Here is an 8362-nt window from a genome sequence, read left to right as displayed (position 1 = left end):
ACAAGATGAAAAAGTGAGAAATGGTATCAATTGCAAGAGAAAAATGGAATAGGATCCAAGCAAATATCTTCTCTGGTCTGCCAAAAATAATCGCCTTAGTACAGTGCAGAGACTACTTCCCAAAAAGGCCACTCATGTGAATACTAGTGATGCTGATGAGTACACCCCTCTTCATCGAGAAGCTTTCAGTGGACACTTAGTCATGGTCAATGAGTTGGTAGCTCAAGGTAGATATTCATGTAATAATTGTGGATGGCTGGACACCCCTGCACAGTACTTGTACATGGAATAATACCAGAGTGGCTTCTTTATTTCATCATGATGCAGATACCAATGGCCAAACTAAAGGCCTCTTGACCCCCTTGCATCTTGCTGCTGGGAATAGAAATAGCAAAGTTATGCTAGATCTCCTTCTGTTGAACCATTATATCAAACCAGGTCTGAAGCACAACTTGGAAGAAACTGCATTTGATATTGCCAAAAGAATAAGTATGTATCACTACCTCTTTGAAGTTGTGGAAAGCTGTACAAATTGTTCTCCTAAGTCCTAATGGTTTGGGTAAATTTCTTAAATTTCAAAATTTCCAGTCCATCCTATGTGTCCATACAAAATATTTTCACAATACAAAGCAACAGCAATATCTTACTTTAAAAATTCATGAATTCCATGGTATTCTTCCAAGTGAATTGCCTGACTTTGATGTCAATATACATTCAAGTTGTTTGTATACATCTATAATGTTTTCTGTAGCGTTTGTGATTTTTTAATAAGAAATAATTTTAACTTATCTGTTGAAATGAGTAGTACAGAAACTAAAGATATTTCTGGTGCTTGTCTGAAAAAAGTGTATTTTAAAATATTTAGTATTCTGTTTGTATAGTATCCATAATCTAGTTCATTCTCTCCTAGATATAGTGCTTTGAATTCAACATTGTTTTATAATATATAGGTTCATTAATGTGTTCTTTCAGATTGCATTCCATATAGAAAAGGTTTAAGATTCCTTTAATTCCTAGGTCCTTATAGAATTTTATTTCTTTGGGATAAAATGAAAATGTTATCTAATTTCAAAACTTTTATAAAGGTTATGCAATGTAAAGGCCTTCATAAAAAGGTGAAGATTAAATGGTGTAAAACTAACTTTTATTCCTATGAATTACATGTATAATTACACTTGTATATTTGTAATCAACTGTTTAATAACTGTTTTTCATTTCTTCACAAATTTTCATATCATCCTTGTGCAAGAGCCATGCTAATCTCTGTATTGTAATTTGGGTAGATGTGCTGCTGAAGCATGTAGTATCCTGTAAATTTAAGTAATTAATGATGCAATCTTAAGACAGGCATATATCCTTGGTTGCCTATTTGTAACAGGGAAACCTTATTGTTTCCTAAATTTCTATTCTTCTTATTTCTGTAAAATTCTGTTTTTGGTGGAAAAAACTTATATTGATTCTTCAATTGCTCACATTTGCAATTTTTGTCAATTAATTTTAAAGTCTTTTTTATTTGAAATTTGATCACACTTTGAAGCCTTTATAGGTAGATCCAAAGGTGATGGCTTTTCAAGTACTTATTTATCAACTGAGTTAGCTTTGTGGAGCTAAAGGATTCAAACTAAGCCTTGCTTAAGAGCTACTCTAAACTTCTCCAGCTTAAAATTTCCAAATTGAGGTCTTACTGGCACAAATGTCTGCCTTACACTTTACCCTTGCTCCATGTAGGAACAGACCAACCAGAATATCTTACCCTGACAGTATAGCTTGTCTTACTGGAGCAAAACTAATCTTAGTTACAAGTGATCATAGAGAGATTAACAGTTCAGACAGAACTGTTCAGACAGAAGGTATTTTTTCAAAATATAATTATTTATTATCCCTACCATTTCAAAAGTAGCTAATGCCATGAAGGTGAAAAAAATTGTTCATATGCATGATTACCTAATGTCCTGGCCTGTCCACCATCCAACCAGGCAGGAACTTACACCACCGATTTTCTATCACCAAATATATTCCATAGCTCCAGGAGAAGTCCATATGTTTCTCCTCGTTATTAGGCCTTAAATTGGTAATGTTTTAATCACAGTGTTTCCTCTTGTCTCTAAGCTGTACATCTCTGGATGGTAAAGCTTTAGCTCTAATTCTACCAAACACTGAGGTAGAGGTAATGGAATAATATTTTAAAACAGTTGACTTTGTTACCCTAACCACAAAAGAACAATGCAAAACATTTTCTTATATTACATATACTTATATAATTTATAATTATATGTGTTGCTTTTATATTTCACACAGTGAATCTTACTAAAATTAATTGATAATTTGACAAATTAGTTGTTATTTACTTCAATAAATAGATTGGAATATAAATAATCAGGATTAGAATATATATTGGAATATAAAAAAATCAATGCAATGTTTTCGTTATAAACTTTTGATACCTTCTAAGTGTTCTTGGTTTCTGAATTCACATGGTAAAAAAACAATTTTGTTTTCCTCTAATCTATAAGGGATTTTACTCTGCTGCTCTGTTTATTGCTTTAACTCGCTGGTCCCAAACTGTTTTTCTGCATATTTCTGAAGAATTCCTACTGATTATACTCAAATTTTGCTGATATGATGTCTAAAAGGTATTATTCTTCTACAGGACCCACGGGTCCTAGGATCCCAGGTCCCATTTATCTTCATCATCAGATAACTAGGGCAAGAGTTCTCATCTAGGCCCATGCAACATGCCAACAGAAAGTAACTGAAGAACCATCTCAATTTCTCCTTTCCTATATTTCAGGGCCCCAATTCCTTGAAATGCAGGAATTACCAGTAAGCAATTGTCAAATGCCAGGCAACTTAAAATGCAGGATGAAATCACAAAATGTTAAAGTGCAGTAATTGAAACTTTCAATTTTCAGATGACTATCCCATATGAGTGGACAAGACCACAAATGTCACAAGATTATTTGTAATACCCCTCTCATAATAATTAATGAATGATTTCAGTCCAGCATCAGCAGGCCAAAAAATAGTTCCTGGAACGATAGATCCAAAATTGGTCTACAAATGGTAGGAATACTTGACATAGAGGTCAAATATAATTCAGAAAAACATTGAGAAGATCCTTAGTGCTTCAAAACACTGGTATTTCAGTAAAACTTGGTTCTATAGTATAAAAATATTGTCATTCTCAAACAAATGATAACCTACATTTAATTTCCTGAAAGTATATTCCTTTTCAAATAAACTTTTTAAACTCACACTTGCCAAAGTAACACTTTACAAGTAGATAATATTTAGTGACGTTACAAGTTTTTCAAGTGTAGGGAGCAAGTTAAAATAGAGTTGATTTATTTCCCAGCACTAATGCCAAACAGGTTCAACCATTCATTAAAATGTAGAAATAGTACCCCCCACCATTTTTTTTTTCAGTAGGTGCATTCAAAAATTTGTTAAATAGATCAGCCTCCCATATTTCAAACCAAAACATTAGCTAATAAAGTAAATTTCATCACATAATAAATAGATTTTGAAAAGTCATTAATAGTTGCCTTATCATATGGTGTTTTATGTTTTCCCTATCTGTCTAACATAGTAAGAAATATGACTTTATGTCTTTTTTTAATTTTAATTTTTTGTGAACATACTGTACAGAGGGTTTACAATTACATGGGCAAGATAATAAGTACATTTCTTATCAAGCATTGCAGCCTCCTCCTTTGTTTACCCTTCACATCCCTTCCTAGTGACTTTAAGTCTTAAATATGGGTACTCATCAGAGATTTGACAAACATAAAATTTGTCTTTTATTTCTATCATATTCCTCTACAGTAGTCAATTTTAGTTTTCTTCTTTTTCCAAAACTTATAGGTAGTAGAAAATATTATCCCATGTAAAATAAAATAATCACACACCATTGTACAAAGCCATTTACAAAACTGGTAGTTAGGAATACATTCTAAGCCCTTTTTAAACTTTCATGTTGACTACAGATTAATCTTTCAAATGGAGGGGAATAAAATCATGTCTAGGTGCTTCATGTCTCCAGTCTTGCAAATTGTTACTTCAGATGAATGAATTATGGAAATATAAGCTGACATCAGTTCAAGTATATGTAGGATCTAAACTCCATGGAATGTATATAAACCTTTCAAAGTACTAGCAGACAGTTTAACAGAATGACTATCAGAAAGATGAAAACAGAGAAGAATAATAGTAAAGTCATAGAATGAATGAAAATGGAACGAGGAACGTGTACAGCTAGAACACTCAATGTACACATGTGAGAAAGGACGTGGTAAATCAGAAATAAATCTTGTAGAAGGGGTTGGTTTAGAATGATAGATGGAGTGACTCTGATCCTGGAACATTGGAAAATTAGATGGACATATTTAATTGTAACAAACTTGCACAACCTTTTTAAATTCAGTGAAAAAACACAACAAAAAAACAAACACACACAAAACCCACAACCAAACAGCAATCTCTATAGAGTATGATTATGACCTCTCAAAATTTTAATTAGTTAATGAAGGACAATCTTGGGGAAAGCATACAAAACTGTTTAAAGTGGGCAGTTTGGGATAGAGGAGAATTTTTAACAGATTTAAATAAATTGTCTAAGGTTATAAATCACCTACATCTGCTGCAAATATTTTCTTCTGGGAATTCTCTTGGTCTGATCTGGACACTCCAGTCCTGAGCCACACTTGATAGCTTGTGAAGATAGAAGATGGAAGAAAAAAGATCAAGAACCCATTACTCCACTGGAGAGAAAACAGTCCTCTATGTTTTCTCTCATTTCTCTTGACTACTTTTATTCATAATTTTAAGTCAAGTGATTTGAATTATATATTCCCTCTTTGTTCTGGCAAAGAAATTGTTCAAAGTAATTTACTAAATATTATTTGCCATTTTTTTCTATCATGATATTTACTTGTCCAAGTGAGTCCATTAAACTTCCCCCTTTCATTTGGGTGCCACGGAAACCCAGCATCAATGTTAATGAGGACAATCTCTAATGTAAAACGTTGTCTCCAAAATACCAGTCCAAGAAGCTGTGATCACAAATATTTAGCTATATTTTTTCTTTTTTCGTTTAACTTGAAAGTCTTCTCGTGTCTAAAGTGCCCTCAAAAATAAGTACTCCACCACTTTTTGGTTCAATCACTTCTAACCTCAAAGATATACTTTGCTAACAAGATGCTTAGAGGAAATCGAAGAATTCTCCACCTTTTATCATCTCTCTTCAGGCTCTCCTTAAATACCATATCAGGATCAGTGAAGTTATTCTTTCCAAAATTATTTCAATAGATTATCTTTCTCTTGGTCTTGCATTTGATCAGCAGAATGTATGGAAAAGAACAGAGTTAAATTATTCATACCTTGGATGACAGTGTCTGTTACAAAAGGACAATGCTCCCATGTCCTATTTCTCTGTCCTTCTCTTAGCTCTTGTCTGATTTCCAACTAATCACAGATTCATGGCTTCAAGTCTAGTGAAGGTGAAGGACTATAAGGACTTCCCCAATGCAAGCTCTTCATGGTTTCTCTTTTAAAACTCTTTTACTTGGATGTGGAATTTATTTTCATGTCTTCATTCCATCCGTTCTAAATTGAAGTGAGCTAAATAGGCTCTATAAAATCACCTTAGGTAGCAAAAAAATTATGACAATGTATATCAAAATTTTGGCCTCCCTCCACTGCTGAAGCCAATATGCTTAGCTAGGGTTTCTAAGAAAGCCTTTTCTTGCCTTTTCCATTTGCTCAATTCTTTTCTGATCCCAAAACTTTTTGGCTTATTTAATAAGAGAAGTCTTCACTATCTCATGTTAATAAGGATATTATATTTTGTGAGCTACTAAGAAATGTGAAATCATTGGTTTAAAGTATCCAGTCAGATTTTCTTCTGTGGTTCCGTGCTTTCACGTGCAAAGACATTGTAGAAAGTATTACAAACAGAAAAGTCTAAACTCAATACCTTCTTTCATTGTTGAGGGCACTTTCTCTCTAAATATATGGACATAAATTATGTTTTGCAAAGAATTACTGTTCGGTAATTAAAGTCAATTCAAAAAAAATGATGTCTTTTATTAAGAACTTTGAATTTAAATTCCACTACAACCTTGTTTCACACAGTAAGAGTAGATTTCCTCGGTAGGGACAATTCTCAAGGGAACCTACAGGATTTATAGCAAGGTTTCTGAGGTTTGTTTGTTTAGTGTGAAAATGAGCCATCTTCACCCAGATTGCTCACTCTCAGCTAAGTCTCCATGGATTACTTTGCATGAAAGTCTAATTTCCCAAGCAATTTAAAATTTTCATAACAGGCTAAGTTGTTAAAAAGTTTGAACAATTTAAAATTTACCTGTCATTATTTTAAAACTCTTTTGAAATTCCTTTATTAGAACCACGAATTCACCAATCCTAACTCCACCTTTACCATCAAAAACAGTTAACATGTTGTTTTCATGATATAGTGTCCACGAAACTATTATTTTGCAGTGGCTTTGTTATGCATATATATATATATAAGCTTAAAAGCTGATTCTGAGCAAAATGAACTCCAAGTTATGGAAACAGAGAGTATTATTTGCGGTTGTTGTTTTTAATGTGCTATGAGATTCCTATTTTCTTTGGGGTTTTTTCCCCTAAGCTTCATTCCCTGCTGTAATTGATTTTGGTAGCCTGTGTATTGTGTATATATTTGCCTTAATTAGGGATGGGAAGAGGAACAACAAAATGGTGAGACAAAGGACAAAGTCAAACCAATGCAATAGCAATACTCACAAGACAATATGTTGGAAATGTACATTACAACTTGTGAGGGGTATTGGGTTGAAGAAAAACTGTGAAGAAAATGAAGGAGGGGTAACAAGTTTGAAAAGTTATTCATTCACTACTTTAAAATTACTGTAACCCCACTGTACATCACTTTGAAAATAAAATAAAATTTTAAATATAAGCTGCATGAAATAAAAATTTCACTGTATTGGTATAGTAAATATTCTTTATGTAGAAACTTTTTAAAAAGCAATACTGTTTGGCGTCTAATTTGAATTGATTACCCCTTTTTTAATCAGAAGACCATCAACTTGAATGCTATCCAAATAGACAATATTTTTACAATATACTTTCCAATATTTTGAAAAAAGAATAAATATATTACTTTCTCATGCTAAAAGCGAAAACAGTTTAATTCCATGGAAACCTATAACTTTTAAAAGTAAATACGTTGTTAAGAAGACAGAATATATGTGTTCTTCAACATTCCAATGACTAGTAACTACTCATTTTCAACTTCGGAAGATTCCATACCTGAGAGATTCAAAACAGTAAAGGCTTTCATGTTATGTAATTCTGCAATAGATGTATTTTCCAATGGGGTGTTACTGATTGAGAGTCAAAAGAAAAATAACCACATTCTGGTAGAGCATAAAACTAGGTAGCATTGGTAATAATTAATTCTTCAAGAGTAAGCACTTGTTTATAACAATAAGCTATTACTTTTATGACCATCAATACCAATATATATGATATACAGTCATCCTAGCCCAACAGTTGCCAACTTTTAGGGTGTACCTCAAACTTACCTTAATTCACATCATGAATAGCTTATCTCTATTGTTAAAAAATACAACTCTGCTAATGTGATGCAATATATGTTCTGGAAAGAACAGCACAATATACTGGGTTGCATCATTTCCCCCCCACACTGGTATTCTTGAGATCAGAACACTTGCAAATATTATTTATATTTACACTTTTTTAACTATCATATAATTTCTGGATGCTAAGATCGGAAGATTACAGTTGAAAGCCCACCCAGGCAGAAAGATTCCCTAGATTCTTATTTATTTTATTTTATTTGTGAACACACTGTACAGAGGGGTTACAATTACATGGGCAGGTTAATGCATACATTTCTTATCATGCATTGCAGCCTCCTCCTTAGTTTACCCTTCATATCCCTTCCTACCCTCCTCCCACCCCCCCCCACCCAATCTTCCCCGCCTTCCCCCCACCCCCGCACCAACATTGTAAAGCTCGTTTTCGACATGACAACTTGTACTTCTCATTGTTGCAACAGGTCCACCTGTATCCTTAAACGACTTATTTTTCCCCATCTCTTCTACAAGTTATACTGACATCAAATATAGTGAAAGCAGGGGTTATACTGTGGGGCAGGGACATACAAAGCTACAAAGAGATAATCTCATAAATGCTTTAGAAACAAATGCATGAAAGGAAAAAAAATTAAAATACATATCTAAGGGTTCATTTTCCTAACATCACATTATCTGACCTTTTCTGCTTGACTCATACATATACTAGATATTGCAAATAAGGGAAATCATGGGACCTATGT

General features: G+C 33.2%; 1 pseudogene; it reads right to left on the bottom strand.

Annotated features, from left to right (window-relative positions):
* Positions 1 to 1200: 1200 nt before the first annotated feature.
* Positions 1201 to 1300, bottom strand: LOC122099426 (annotated as a pseudogene).
* Positions 1301 to 8362: the final 7062 nt, after the last annotated feature.

The sequence above is a fragment of the Dipodomys spectabilis genome, unplaced genomic scaffold, assembly GCF_019054845.1.
Source record: "Dipodomys spectabilis isolate Male_0828 unplaced genomic scaffold, ASM1905484v1 ptg000513l, whole genome shotgun sequence".
NCBI lineage: Eukaryota > Metazoa > Chordata > Mammalia > Rodentia > Heteromyidae > Dipodomys > Dipodomys spectabilis.
The sequence above is the reverse complement of the archived record's forward strand: the minus strand, read 5'-3'. Positions and strand labels throughout refer to the sequence as shown.